The sequence below is a fragment of the Bufo bufo genome, chromosome 2, assembly GCF_905171765.1.
Source record: "Bufo bufo chromosome 2, aBufBuf1.1, whole genome shotgun sequence".
In the NCBI taxonomy this organism is placed as follows: Eukaryota; Metazoa; Chordata; class Amphibia; order Anura; family Bufonidae; genus Bufo; species Bufo bufo.
The window spans coordinates 55,020,425-55,036,405 of NC_053390.1; the positions used below are offsets into that span (position 1 = coordinate 55,020,425).

At 47.4% G+C, this 15,981-nt stretch overlaps 1 protein-coding gene across 2 annotated transcripts in view; it reads right to left on the reverse strand.

The window, feature by feature from the left end:
- CTIF (cap binding complex dependent translation initiation factor) overlaps positions 1-15,981 on the reverse strand; it is a 185,130-nt gene that overhangs the window by 156,698 nt on the left and 12,451 nt on the right. For both annotated transcript variants that reach the window (XM_040421115.1, XM_040421114.1), the window contains exon 2: positions 3,448-3,546. The gene's annotated coding sequence lies outside the window, so the exon portion shown is untranslated. The remainder of the gene's footprint in view (positions 1-3,447; positions 3,547-15,981) is intronic.

The window sequence follows — 15,981 nt, forward strand, 5'->3', positions numbered from 1 at the left end:
GAGTATAATGTTGGGTGTAAACTCACGATCCGTACAGGATAAGGCTACACTCACATCTCCGGGAGATAAATCCAGTATTCTGTTGCGGCAGAGGTAGAGAATACCGAAGTTAACATACCTGGCATAGCCATACAAGGCCGGATCCCCATTCACTGGCAGGTTTCCCTTATAAATGCCAGCTTTCAGCCATATAAATACCACTAAATGCAGCAGTATTTGTCAGGCCAAAAAACGGAATTTATGCTGGAAACCCACCAGATCTCATTATAGTGAATATGGATTCGTATGTTCCCAGCTATGCCGGATACGGTAACTCCAGCAGACTGTTCCTCAAAGACTGAAATTATGAGACCAATGCAATAAAATAGATAAAACACAAAGGAATATTTTTTTAGTTTACAGGCAGCTTTAATACATTATAAAAGACTGGGGAATAGAAAACTAGCGTTCACAGTGCAACCCCCTCTACATTTTTTACAGCTGGATGCCTTTCTTCTAGTCTTGGAATGACCTGTATAAAGTATGTACGCAGTTACGGCATGCCATAGTGTCAGTCCGACAGGTAAGTAACACCACGTGGGCTGCCTGCACCCCGCTCTGCAGTCCGGTCCTCAAGAAGAACGCAACGCAAAATACTATAATGATATATTTGTGTGAGCGTGATGTGTGTAATGTACTCAATGAGAGCAAAAAATCCTACACCAAGAAGAAGTTGGACTGGAATAAAAATTCCTCTGTGTGACGTAATGATGGATGCAAGTGATCACGATATTAAAGCGAAAGGAGAAGATTATTGGGAAAAAGAGATGTCCCAGCTGGGTCTGTAAATCCTGCACATGGACACATACAGGTTCCTGGTATCCTGCAGCACATTTGCTCACAGATGTTACAGCTGGACCTGTAGATCCTGCACACTGGTAGGTTGCTGTCGCTGGCGTCCCAGCTGGTCCCATAAATGCTGGATTGGTGATAAATCCGGTGACCGGGCAGCCAAGGAAGTGCTGTAATCTGGAGGAGACGTTCCTGGGAACCCTTGCTGTGTGCGGGCGAGCATTATCCTGCTGATAAATCCAGTTGGAAGCCCTGCCATGAGAGGAGCACACGTGGTGGCAGGATGTCCTGCACGTATCGCTGAGCTGTTAGTGTCCCTCCTATCACTACTAGGGGTGACCGACTGTCCTATGTGATGGCTCCCAGATCATCACACCAGCAGTGGGGGCAGTGTGTCGCTCCTGTAACAGCGGCTGCTGTGCGCCGCTGTTCCCTGCTTACCGCCGGGGTCCCAGGCACTGTGTTCTGCTGCCAGTGTTTCCTTTCCGCCCTGGCCACAGCACGCTTGCTGCTCGTTTCCTGCAGCATTTCCTTAAGGGTCGGCGAGCGTCACTTCCTGTGTTTTATGGGTAGGATCATGTGACCTCTTCAACCAATCCTAGCCCTCCTGCACATATATAAGTGGCTCAACCCCCTTCCCAGATGCCTCAGTGTCAAGGTCCTTGTGTCCTGCTAAGGTTCCTGATATCCACCTGTGGTCCTGGCTTGTACTTGTGTTCCCATACTCTGCTACCTGATTGATCCCTGCCGGCTTACCTTGACTCTCCTGTTGCAGATCCGGATTGCCTGACCTGCACCTGTGCCGTCTGCCCTGACCTATTGCCTGTCTGACTTCGCCTCTGCCTCATCCTTCGGTCCTGCACTGTTGCTCCTGGTAACGACTCAGTCTGCTGACAACGCCTGTACCTCTGGTACCTTTCTCAGGTACCTCCTGGACCAGCTGCCTCGTGTACCTATCCTCCTCAAGAGGTAGCAACCAGGTGTTCCCCTCGGGAAAGTCTATCCCCACCATCAGGGGTACTGTGAAGATCGAGGGGTTCACTTAGACAACACCCTTAGAGGAGGTAGGACACGTGGCACAGTGGGTTCACACCTGGTGGTTCGTGACAGCTCCACAGCAAAGGCAGGATTGAAGCGCTTACGACGAGGTCTCCATACTCCAACTTCACCATTGTCAGATCTCAAGCAGAACCTGGATTCATCAGTAAAGACAATATGGTTTTAGACCATAGCAGTCCAGGCTTCTCGTTTGTGACACCACTGCATATGAAGGTAATGGTGGCTGATTGTCAATGGCGGGACACGTAATGGGGGCCAGGGCACCATACTTTCTTCTGATAAATGTCTAAAGATGCTCCAGGCAGAGACAGGGGTGTGTAAAGAAGGGGCCACCTGTGTCTGAATGGTGGACAACAATACTGTGGGAGCTGCTCGTGCTTGTCGGTGGATCAAATGATCCCCTCTACTGGCGTCTGTCTGGGACTGTTCACATGTGTGCGTGCCTTCACATAATCACTGCTCCCAACATCTTACAGCTAGGTCTGAACGCCCTAGGTGGCGGGACATTTGTCGAAACAACCATCCCGCTTCTCTCAGTCCAATGATGAAGTATGTCTTTGTGTGTTGTAGAGGCATGTCTATCAGTCACCAAGAGGTACACTACACAAAAGTGGCCTCTGAGAGCAGCAGGGGAAGCACTTTAATGCCCTCTTGTGGCAAGACCCAGTATTTAATCAGACCACACCTGTAATCATTTACATATCTGCCCGAGACATAACTGCATGCTGAGTTTTGCAGTAATCCGACATTTATATCTGGGTGCTGTACGTTGTCAATGAATGTATGTAATGGCACAGTGGTTAATACTGCTAGGACCTCAGGAGCTGTATTCCCATATACACTGATCTCAGTCTGTGCCTGTGGCTCTTCAGCTGTTGTGACGCTCCCACTCTCAGGATGCAGACACATCTATAGGCTGCAGACCACAAGATCCACGACCACCTCTCTTCTCTCACCAGGCACACTGCTGCTCCATTCACAGTCTGACAGAGGGAGCAGAGAGCGGCACTCAATGGATATGCCCTCAATGTCTGATAGGTGCACCTATCCTTAGAACGGAGCCCGCAAAGAGCAGGAGGGTGAACCGCGTATGAGTGCCCACCCTCCATTCATTACTATGGAACTGCCAAAAAAGCAACATAGAAGTGAATGGAGCGGTGGCCGCGCTTGCACAATGCCCTTCCCATTCATTTTAATGGGACTTTCGGCAATCCCATAGAAGTGAATGGAGCGGTGGCCGCGCTTGCACAATGCCCTTCCCAGTGCGCCCTCCTGCGCTTTACGTGCTCCGTTCTAAGGATAGGTGCAGGTCCCAGAGGTGGGACCCGCACCTATTAGACATTGAGGGCATATCCTAGCGATATGCCCCTAATGTAAAAGATGGGACAACCCCTTTAAAACTAGATCAATAATAAAAAATTAAAAAAAAGTGTTACTTTGTATCAGTTTCACAGATCTGAGCGCACATTTAGTATAGGAGAGACAGTGCAAACTACAGGCATGCGAGCAGATTAGGGAGATTATCAACGGGGCGGCTAATCCCAACACAGCTCTCACCTTTATCCCAGACCGCGAACGTGCATGTAATCAGCTGGCCAGCAGGCTTACTCCATACTGTGGGTCAGCAAGACGCCGCTCACCTTGCATATGACATACCTACAAAACACAACGTAACACAGATGAAATACACAGACGTCATAGACACAGCTCATCATCATCATCATCATCATCTACAGGGAACCTCCACCTCTAATAAAGACCCCCTCATCCATTCGAGCGTCTCTCGTGGTGGTAGAGGACTCTGGCGGACCATTTATTACGAAAGACTTCTCCTGCAGCATGGCTGACGGTGGCATCCTTCTGCAAAATCATCTCCCCTCCGCCAGGGGTGCAAGGAATGGGACCCGGAGGGATCAGCTCACGCAAGGCCACTATTCAGAATCTAAATCGGCATGGGCCCCGGCTGGTTGTTTAGCTCTGGGGATCTGCCTGCATCCTGGGAGTAGTAGTTCACAATGTCTGAAGAGCCACCAGTTGGAAATCACTGGTTGCACCAAACTGGATGACCACTGCTCTCAACATGCAGAAGCATCACCGCCACATACTGACAGGAGGGATTAAGCGCTTCATTAGCGGTAAAGCCAAGCTATTTGTTAAGTGGTCGTAGGGATTAGAATATTAAAGTGTGGAGAAAGCGTGTCCACAGAGCGGGCGGCAGGATACATGGTCATAGGGAGAGGTGATTCATTTGGGTGTGCCGCTCCAGTGACACAGCAACCGGCCAGGAAACTGAGCACCCCGCAGCTTCTCCTAACCAGAAGATCTGAGCCCCAAATACAGTGCAGATCCCCGAATGATGGGCAATGTATGCAGCACCTGTCATCTCATAACTACCAGTATTCTTACCAAATGTCAATTACTAAAACCATTCTACTTATTTCATATTATAGTAGTTATATTCTTGTACATAGGAGCAGTATTATAGTAGTTATATTCATGTACATTGGAGCAGTATTATAGTAGTTATATTCTTGTACATAGGAAGCAGTATTATAGTAGTTATATTCTTGTACATAGGAGCAGTATTATAGTAGTTATATTCTTGTACATAAGAGGCAGTATTATAGTAGTTATATTCTTGTACATAGGAGGCAGTATTCTAGTAGTTATATTCTTGTACATAGGAGCAGTATTATAGTAGTTATATTCTTGTACATAGGAGCAGTATTATAGTAGTTATATTCTTGTACATAGGAGCAGTATTATAGTAGTTATATTCTTGTACATAGCAGTATTATAGTAGTTATATTCTTGTACATATGAAGCAGTAATATAGTAGTTATATTCTTGTACATAGGAGGCAGTATTATAGTAGTTATATTCTTGTACATAGGAGCAGTATTGTAGTAGTTATATTCTTGTACATAGGAGGCAGTATTATAGTAGTTATAGTCTTGTACATAGGAGGCAGTATTATAGTAGTTATAGTCTTGTACATAGGAGGCAGTATTATAGTAGTTATATTCTTGTACATAGGAGGCAGTATTATAGTAGTTATATTCTTGTACATAGGAGCAGTATTATAGTAGTTATATTCTTGTACATAGGAGCAGTATTATAGTAGTTATATTCCTGTACATAGGGAGAAGCATTATAGTAGTAACAATATAATTTTATTAACAATAGTAGTAAAAAGAAAAACAATTGAGCTACATGGTGTATCATGTGGTAGGTGGTGTATGATGTAGCAGTGCTCAGTATGTGCTGTACAGTTCCCGCCTGCTCCTCATACTAAGGACACTCTTGTCATTGTTGATGAATAGCGGTTTGTCCTGAAGCTCTGCATTCCGCTCTGATGTTCAGCGATTGATGTTAGTCGCCCAGCGGCTTTCTATTCTGTACCTGTGCTGAGAACAGCTGAGCCCTGTACAACCGCACGCTGCTATCTCTGTGTAACTGGGACACAGTCCAAACCTCACCGCTGACGATATCACAATATAAACATCCAGATAAGGCCAGAGTACCGTACAGTAACGGTTATGGGTACGGAGGGAAAAAGTGCTATAACACACATAACTGTGTACAAATGCATACATAGGAGATAGACAGACAGACCGTGCAAGTCCTGCGTCTCCCTTGTAGCGGCGGTGCAGTGTAATTACAGCTTCCCACCCGGTACACTGGAAGGGAGGCAGCATGCAGGCAGACACTGCAGAGAACGCAGCGCTCGCACAAGCACTGTGGCCTCATCATCCAGTTGATCAATGGGATACTGGGAGTCCTGAGGATAGGTCCTCAATATCCAAGGCTCCAGCGTAAATGCTGGCGATTTTTCACTGTGAAATTTCTTGTGGAAAATCCGTAGCAGCAGCAACAACACGGAGGAGATTTTAGTGAATCCCATCCACACAATGCGGACAAAATCCACACGTATCTTTATCATGATGCCGATTTTAAATAATTCTCAGCATGCTGCAGATTTCGCTGTTTGCAATGATATTTAGTTTCCAAATGATCCTTTAAGAAGGATTATTTCCCACTGTAAAAGCCCGTCCTGAGTGATGCGAGGAATGCCAGGTATGTGGCCAGTCCCATCAGCTGCTACGCTTAGGCCATTTTTTTACGGACATGTGCCATCTGCATTTTCTACGGACAGCTCAAGTACCCATGGATATTAATGTATTTGTTCACACATCAGTGGTTTTCCGTGAAAATGAAATCCAATATTTCCTAACCTGGGTGCTCAATGCGTTACGGTCGGCTTCTAGTATAACATTAAAGGGGTTTTGCAACTTTTTATATACTGATGACCTATCCTTTGGATTGGTCATCAGTATCTGATCGGCAGGGGGCCGGCACCCGGGACCCCCCCCACCGATCAGCTGTTTGAGGAGACCACAACACTCCAGTGACAGCCACTGCTTCCTCGTAGCAGCTGCAATGCAAATGGGGTGTGCCGCCAAACCCCTGTACACCCGCTACAGCCAATGGCTGCAAGAATTTATGAGTTAGCTGAGATATAACCTTCAAACTGTGCGACCATAGGCCGCTGTAGGTGGACAGGGTTTCAGCCACTACGTGAAAACCCAGCCTTAGGCCTCCTGCACACGACTGGTTTTTTTTTTCCCCGTTTACTGGCCGTTTTTTGCGTTCCATATACGGAACCATTCATTTCAATGGTTCCGCAAAAAAACGGAATGTACTCCGTATGCATTCCGTTTCCGTATTTCCGTTTAAAGATAGAACATGTCCTATTATTGCCCGCAAATCACGTTCCGTGGCTCCATTCAAGTCAATGGGTCCGCCGAAAAACGGAATACATACGGAAATGCATCCGTATGTCTTCCGTTTCCGTTACGTTTTTTGCGGAACCATCTATTGAAAATGTTATGCCCAGCCCAATTTTATCGATGTAATTACTGTATACTGTATATGCCATATGGAAAAACAGAACGGAAAAACGGAAACACAACGGAAACAAAAAACGGATCCATGAAAAACGGACCGCAAAACACTGAAAAAGCCATACGGTCGTGTGCAATAGGCCTCAAGAGAAGTTTTAGAAAGGAATATCGTCGGTGCAAGTTCTGAGGAAAACATTAAACCAGTAGGAAATCTCGGCATGCAGAATTGCGCATGCAGCTCTGAAGTACAACGCAGGCTCCTTCTACTATATAAGCCTCACTTGTCTCTTTATAATAACACCCCCCCCCCCCCCTCCCAATCACATGTAGGTCACCAGCTCTCACAGTAATTTTCCTGAAACACTCAGTGCTGCTCTGTGCTTGTGGATCTTATTTGTCAGTGATAACATTGTCTCAATAGCCAATTATTGCTCACAATGACGATAAATGTGGCGGAACGGGAGAAGGTCACATAACGATCAACCACTTGTCCAGTAGGTTTCCATTGGATAGAAGAAAAACCTGTTCTGTGCGAATTCAGCTCTGCGGATGCAGCTTGTCAGCAGTGACGGTCGAACGGAAAGCCATGTAATAATTAGCCGTCTTAGTAGAGGTCTGCAGAGGTTGCCTGGGAACAGACTGAAGATTACAGCTCGGAAGGGTCTCATGATAGAGAAAAGCGTTCCTCAAGACCAGGCATGCTCAACCTGCGGCCCTCCAGCTGTTGCAAATCTACAACTCCCAGCATTCTCGGACAGTCTACAGCTATCAACCTACAGCAGGGCATTGTGGGAGTTGTAGTTTTACAACAGCTGAAGGGCCGCAGGTTGAGCATCCCTGCTCTAGACCAAGCGCCCGCATCTCCTAATCACCAGCCTCATGGCACAACCGCAACCTTGTTATTAAGTCCATTATGGAAGTATATTACATTTACATCACCCGTCATACACAAAAGGTAGGACCTCAGGGTGGTGGTCCACCCTCACCTCGTGGTTAGGAGTGCCATACACCAAACGATAATACTATATAAAATGCACAAAACACTACCATATCCTGCATTTCCTACACAATACTGCCCAGCTAATCCTGCCATAAAAGGTCTAACAAGACCCTGATGGTCCAGAGCAGCAGAATATGACATATTTCACTCTCAATTTACTTCTGGTTGTCCTGTTCTTGTTGCCTCCTATGAAATGGGAGCCCTAGGCAACTGCCTGGTTTGGCATACACTGTATTTCCTGCATAACACTGCTATTCAGTGCCCAAATAATCCTCCAATACAATACCCAACAAAATCGTGGTGGTTCAAAATGGTAAAAGCTTACACACTTCACTTTTAGGTTGCACCCGATTGCCCAGTTCTTGGTGTCCCCTATGTCCAGTTTGCCATACACTGCATTTCCTACATAATACTGCCATTCAGTGCTCAAATAACCCTGCTATACAATGCTTAAATGAGACCCTGGTGGTCGAAAGCAGTGAAAGCTTGCTCGCACTCAAGTTGTCCAGTTCTTGGTGCCCCTTTGGAAAAGGAAGCCCTAGGCTTTTGACCAGTTTGCCAACCACAACCGCCCTGTTTATAGCAAATAAAAGATAGCGAAATACTGTAAAAATTAGGTCTATTGGGCTTTAAAGCTACTGGAGGTAAAATAGGAAGAGAGCGGAGCGACAAAACACAGAGCCGAAAGTGCGAGACAATGCCGTCTAACAGGATTCCCCACTTCCATCTGATCGCACATAGGAAAGCCTCCATCATCTTTCTACATAGCAAACTGTCACGGTAGATGGGGATAAGAGGAACACCAAGCAAACAAACAGCAACAGGAAAACAGACTAGGCCGCAAAGCTAGGGAGGAGGGAATGGTAACCTCCTAAAAATCCCTGAGCCTCTCCCTGACTGCTGACAGTATGAGCAAGTCCTGATGGTGAACGAACTCATACGCTGGAACCTAAGCCCTGCTGACACTGAAGCAAACCCTAACATAGGGTGCGGGGAATGAGACAGCCGGTACCTTCCACCGTGAAGGGACCAGCGCCTCCCTGAGACCTAGAAGCAACCCACGCACAAAGGGGAGAACAGGAGGACTTCGCTTGAGACGAGTGGAAAGTAGAGGATCCACAAACAACCAGTATCGAACGCCAGAAGGAAAATAGAGCCTCTTAAACAGCTAACGAGCAGAACCTGTGGAGAGGTGGGATCCAGCCCACAACAACAAACGGAAAGGAAACACAGAAAGACCTGTCAGATAGACTCACGTGCTGCAAGTCTATCCGATCTTCTCAGATCCCTCACAGGCCAGACAGTGACATAAACTCAGCCTCAAGAAGGGCGTTTTATCGTAACATTACTATATACACAATACGATGGCGGTGACTTAAAGAAACCTCTAAATGCAAGGAACTTTCTCAGAGTGCGGCTTCTAAATCGGAATGATATTTGGTGGAAAAAGGGAGCGGATTTAATTTTGTCATTCTCCCAATACGGGTAATGGTAGATGATAGCAAGTGACCCTTATTACACACAGCGCTTCCTAATCTGAATAGAACAGCTAGAAAAGCATGTGGGGCATATGGACTGCCTAGATAGGGGTAACCCTCTCCCCAAGAGACGGCCTCTGTTCTGGCAGATTTGAGGCGTCCTTTGATTACCTGGACGGTCATTCACCTCAACAGACGTCATGTAATTCTACAACAGAGGTTTTCTGGACGAGGCGTGCGGACAATAGCCGGGGTCAGCAGCGCACAGCTTCAGCACAGGCTGCATTGTACAGACAAGGGCTGGCACCCGTAGGCCGTGTGCTGCCAGCCGCTGACTCTTCGCATGTTGCCTCCTATTGTTCTGATCCTGGCAGCTGGCCGCTCATGTTGGAGCAACGTGATTTCAGTGCATTTCCCAGCTGCAAGTGAAATGCGAGGCCGGCTGTGGCGTCCTCCAGCCAGTGGTCTAAAGTCCATTGACGGACTACAGACTGCCATAGACAGCAACCTCAGGTTTCTAAACAGATCTGCCATACAGCGGCAGAATATTTAAGGGTTCGGCTACACAGCGACATATCATGAAAATGTTAGTCAATGCTGTTGCAACATGCTACAGCTGCAAGTCACAAAAAAATCCAGACACAAAGGAATTTGTGTCACACGTTGCGTACGACTTTTCCTCCATTGACTATAATGGAAGTTGTACGCAACACGAGACTTGGTTGTGTTTTCACAGCCAAATCACAGATCTCTTTAGTCGTGTGACTAAATATGTGCAAACAAGTCACACGTATTTTTGAGACACGTGTCTGTGTATCCATACCCTACAGGGGTTCTCCAGGCTGCAGATACGGATGACCTATCATTGATCAGTATTAGATTGGTGGCGGTCCGACGTCCAGCTCCCCAAGTGATTAACTGTTTCAGGCTGCTGCAGCGCCGGCAGCTACGTTGTACTGAGCTGGTGGCAGATAGCTCTGTACACTGTGTAGTGGCAGTGCCGAGGCACTGAAATCACCTGTCATTCAAGTGAATAGGACCTAAGCTTAAGTACACCGGCTCCGAAAACTACACAAAGTATGGAGCCTTCTGCTTCCACTCCATACACAGTTTCCGGAAACAGACGATTGGTGGGGGTGCTGGGTGTTGAACCTCCAATGATCCTGAGTATAGGTCCTTTAATATCTGTAGTCTGGAGAACCCCTGAGGATAGTTCCTCAATATCGGTAGTCTGGAGAACCCCTAAGGATAGGTCCTCAATGTCAGTAGTCTGGAGAACCCCTGCGGACAGGTCCTCAATATCTGTAGTCTGGAGAACCCCTGAGGACAGGTCCTCAATATCTATAGTCTGGAGAACCCCTGAGGACAGGTCCTCAATATCTATAGTCTGGAGAACCCCTGAGGACAGGTCCTCAATATCTATAGTCTGGAGAACCCCTGAGGACAGGTCCTCAATATCTATAGTCTGGAGAACCCCTGAGGACAGGTCCTCAATATCTATAGTCTGGAGAACCCCTGAGGACAGGTCCTCAATATCTATAGTCTGGAGAACCCCTGAGGACAGGTCCTCAATATCTGTAGTCTGGAGAACCCCTGAGGACAGGTCCTCAATATCTGTAGTTTGGAGAACCCCTGAGGACAGGTCCTCAATATCTGTAGTTTGGAGAACCCCTGAGGACAGGTCCTCAATATCTATAGTCTGGAGAACCCCTTAAGGAACAGGTCCTCAATATCTGTAGTCTGAAGAACCCCTGAGGACATGTCCTCAATATTTATAGTCTGGAGATTCCCTGAGGAAAGGTCCTCAATATTTAGCCTGGAGAACACTTGAGGACAGGTCCTTAATGTCAGTCTGGAGAACCCCTGAGGATAGGTCCTCAATGTCAGTAGTCTGGAGAACCCCTGAGGACAGGTCCTCAATATCTATAGTCTGGAGAACCCCTGAGGACAGGTCCTCAATATCTGTAGTCTGGAGAACCCCTGAGGACAGGTCCTCAATATCTGTAGTCTGGAGAACCCCTGAGGACAGGTCCTCAATATCTGTAGTCTGGAGAACCCCTGAGGACAGGTCCTCAATATCTATAGTCTGGAGAACCCCTTAAGGAACAGGTCCTCAATATCTGTAGTCTGAAGAACCCCTGAGGACATGTCCTCAATATTTATAGTCTGGAGATTCCCTGAGGAAAGGTCCTCAATATTTAGTCTGGAGAACACTTGAGGACAGGTCCTTAATGTCAATCTGGAGAACCCCTGAGGATAGGTCCTCAATATCTGTAGGCTGGAGATTGGAGAACCCCTGAGGATGGGTCCTCAATCCTGAGGATAGGTCCTCAATATCTGTAGGCTGGGGAATCGATTTAAACATCTGATTTTGGAAAAACATGTATTTTCTTCCAGAAACAGCGCCACACCGGTGCATGGGTTGTGTGTAGTAATACAACTCATGGGGTAGGGTGCTGCTTTTGGAGGAAAACAATCCTGGATAACCCCTTTAACCTGCACTTTATTCTAGGCAGAGCAGGCCGTTCCTTTCCGTATTTTGGAGTCTGTCTCACATTCTGCCACCTGGTTTTTGATTTTAGAACATTTCCTAACCCCCCTTCCTCTGACACTGCCAGCAGCAGGAACATCCTTATATGACAGGAGACTGAACAAAGACCTGAAGCGCTTGCTGAAATCACATCGCTCCAACATCGGGGCCGGCTGCCAGGATCTGGGCTGGAAACAAAAGGAGGCAACATGCACAGAATCAGAGTCTGGCAATGCACGGCCTACGGGTGCCAGGCCTTGTCTGTAGCATGCAGCCGGTGCTGACCCCGGCTGTGTGTTCTGACAACTTTCTATCATGCAAACTATACAACTGCGGTTTAAGTCAGCAACAAGCATGTTCCTATTCTCTGACAGCAAGCGGAGATCTCCAAAATGGTGAAGGACTTAAATAATTCAAGCCAAATCTTCTCTCCTTTCATTTCTTTGCTCCCCCTTTCGAACACTTTGGCACCTTGCTGCATGCCCTCCGCATCACAGGGCCGCTGTCACTGCAGGGTGACAGGCAGCATCTCCTCCTAGCACATGATGCAAATCTGCCGCTTGTCCCATCAGGGCACGCCTGTCAGACATGTAAAGCCTCGCTGTGACAGCATTATTGCATCCAGCCTCTCTATTCAGGCTGAATGGGCCCCACAACAGCAGCTGGGAACTGGGCGGACAAGCTCTCGCTCTTATGCTTTGTGACAGATGCGGTGGCGTTCCCATGCATCTGTGCGTACTTCAGGTAAAGATCCCGCTCCAGTATACCCACATTGGAAGAGTGCCATCTGCCTTTGCCGAGCAGTCACATCCATTAGAGGCATAAGGTAGTACTCTAGCAGGTGTAGAACTACAAGTACTAGCATGGACAGTCCAATAAAATAGTTCTTAAAGGAACATTATACTTAAAATGATAAAAGAAGAAATAAAAATAGATGGCAAGAACATGTCTATCGGTTTACCTTCTGTAAGTTTTTAGAAGGGTTTTCCAAATTTTTCCTCTGGATAGGTCATCAGTATCTGATCAGCTGTTTGAGAAGGCAGCGGCTCTCCTGTAGATGCCACGGCCTTCTCTCAGCTTTTACTAGGCCAGTGATGACACGTTCATTGGTCACATGGCCTAGGAGCATTTCAGACCCATAGAAGTGAAGGGAGCTGGGCTGCAATACCAAGCACTGCCACTATACAATGTAAGGCGCTGTGCTTGGTAAGCAGGGGGAAGGCTGCAGCGCTCACAGGAGCACCAGTACCTTCTCAAACAGTCGATCAGTAGTGGTCCAAGGTGTTGGACCCCCACCGATCAGACACTGATGTCCTATCCTGAAGATTGGTCAAGAGTATATAAAAATCTCAGAAAAATCTTGTAAGTCTTCTAGAAATCTGCTGGAGAAGCAGAAGCTTTGGCTCCTTGACTTTCTCCATGTTGCAGCTGCAATGTCTGAAGACGTGTGGCTTGCTTTAAGTTAGTGCCAAGTATAGTATGACCACAAGGCGGTTGAGATACGACCATGCTGAGGTCGAGTACCGTCTGGCCGTATGACCCACAGCGGACTCTACTTAAACTAATATGGACGGCACTGTTTGGTCTGTCTGCGTAGTTGGCCGCGCAGTATAGCAGGGCCCCCGCTGTAGCCTGGACAGCAGTGCAGGTAACTGACCATAGCATGGCCGTTCGCAACCGTGACACAACCGCACCGTGCGGTCATACCCTTAGAGAAGTAGAGGAAGGATTTCACTACCTCCCAGAGACAAAGTAGTCTAAAGGTAGTCAACAACTATTCCTTCAGACCACCCATACACATGTACCCCAGGCTCAGCCGAGCATGCCCATGATCTCAATGATGGGGGTCCGAAGTGTCGGACCTCCACCGATCAGATACTGATGCTCTATCCAGAAGACAGGTCAGTAGTATATAAAAGTCTTGAAAAACCCCTTTTAATCTAATTCCAGTTGAACACAACGTTCCCTAATCTGTGGCTCTACAGCTGTTGCAAAACTACAACTCCCAGCATGCGTTGACACACATTAAACATAATGACCTTCCTTTTTGATCACTGGGGTGCCAGACATTTTTATGGGAAGCGGAGTGATCAAGAACAGGACACGACTGATGCCAGGGGGCAGGCGGGAAGGATGTGCACTCTGCCAGCTGTCTACATGGTGCTGGGAAAGTAATGACTTCAGAGCTGCATTCAACATTTTGGAGGCTTCAGAGTTGAATTCTCCCAGCATTGCTGTCTGGTTCAGAATCCGCACAGAGCTTTCTCTGGTGCTCTGCATTTTGGGTAAATAAGGCTACTTTCACACTTGCGGCAGAGTGATCCGGCAAGCAGTTCCATCGCCGGAACTACCTGCCGGATCAGGCAATCTGCATGCAAACGGACAGCAGGACAGATCCGGCGCTAATACATTGCAATGTAAATTAATGCCAGATCAGGCATCTGATCCGGAATTTTGGACGGAGATGATACCGCCGCATGCTGCGGTATTTCCTCCGTCCAAAACGCCGTTCAGTGACTGAAATGAAGACATCCTGAACGGATTTCTCTCCATTCAGAATGCATGGGGATAAAACTGATCAGTTATTTTCCGGTATTGAACCCCCATGACGGAACTCAGTGCCGGAAAAGAAAAACGCTAGTGTGAAAGTACCCTTAGACTTTACATTAGGAACTGTATCGTAATCTGCTGTATTCCCCATCAGTATAGGGAGGAAACCCACGCAGACACAGGGAGAACATACAAACTCCATGCAGACCACCGCTGAGCCAACATGCATCCATATTAGCTGTAGACTCAAAACGGTAAGAAATGTTTTAAGGGGTTCTCCAGGATTTTCATATCGATGTCCTACCAATATGAGATCGGCAGGGGTCCAACTCCCTGCAACCCCGCCGATCAGCTAGGTCATCAATATCAAAATCCTGGATAACGCCTTTAATGAAGACTATTTGCAAAGTTGTTTCTTCTTCCATCGAAGGGAACCCGCCAACTGGTTTGGGCCAACAAGTTACCACCATACCGCTGGGGTTTAGGGTCCCAAGCTTCTCCAGTGGGATCTGGCATGTGCACTCACCGATGAAGCCGAGGATGATACACCTTGCTCTCGATGTGCCCAATGTGTAGTGAAGACAGGGGTACCATCCGCAGCATCATCTGTGCAGGGCGCATGCACCCAATGCTGCTGGAGAACGGTCTTCTCTCGGTAAGGACTTCACACTAGGACTAGACATCCAGCAGGCTGTTCAGGAGGGGACAGCCTGCCGAATTTCTCTGCATTCCGGCATTGTGGGAAGTTTGTAAGTCTCCGTCCGGCAAACCTTCTGATATCAGGACATTCAGCGCAATCTTTGACCTATGGCCAAATAGATGAAAACGCAATAGACAATGCAATCTACCTTTAAAGGGGCTGCCTCACTTCAGCAAGTGGCATTTATCACGTAGAGAAAGTTAATACAAGGCTCCTACTAATGTATTGTGATAGTCCATATTGCTTCCTTTGATCACATTATACACTGTGCTCGTATCCAGGAGTTACGACCACCTGCAATCCAGCAGAGGTGGTCGTGCTTGCATACTTCAGGAAAAAGCACCAGACTCTCTGGCGGCCAGGACCGCGGAAGCGTGCATAGGCCAGCAATTTTTCCTATAGTGTGCAAGCACGACCACCGCTGCTGGATTGCAGGTGGTCGTAACTCCTGGATACCAACAGCGTATATTGTGATCAAAGGAAGCAATATGGACAATCACAATACATTAGTAAGAGCCTTGTATTAGCTTTCTCTACATGATAAATGCCATTTGATGAAGTCGCACAACCCCTTTAACATTACGGCTGATCTTTTCCATCCATCAGTCTATACTTTATGAGGACAGACAAGGCATCCGGAGGAGGTTGGGAGTCACTCACCGCTCCTAATCCTGAGAAGAATATCACTATCCTAGACTATAAAACACTTCAAAGGAGGCCTCCATTGATACAGAGGGTGGCATCGCACCTATAACTGCCGTGAAACCTGCAATTAGTGGAGAACAATGGCAGCCAAGCCCCATGTATTGTTGTGTACGGGGGTGGACGGGGCAGGGTGGGATGAGTGCAGCGACCCAGCAGTGGAGCGGTGGTGGGTCCTCCTATATCCTATGGGCCTTTACGTCCCTAGTGAAAAAGTGGCCCCCAGG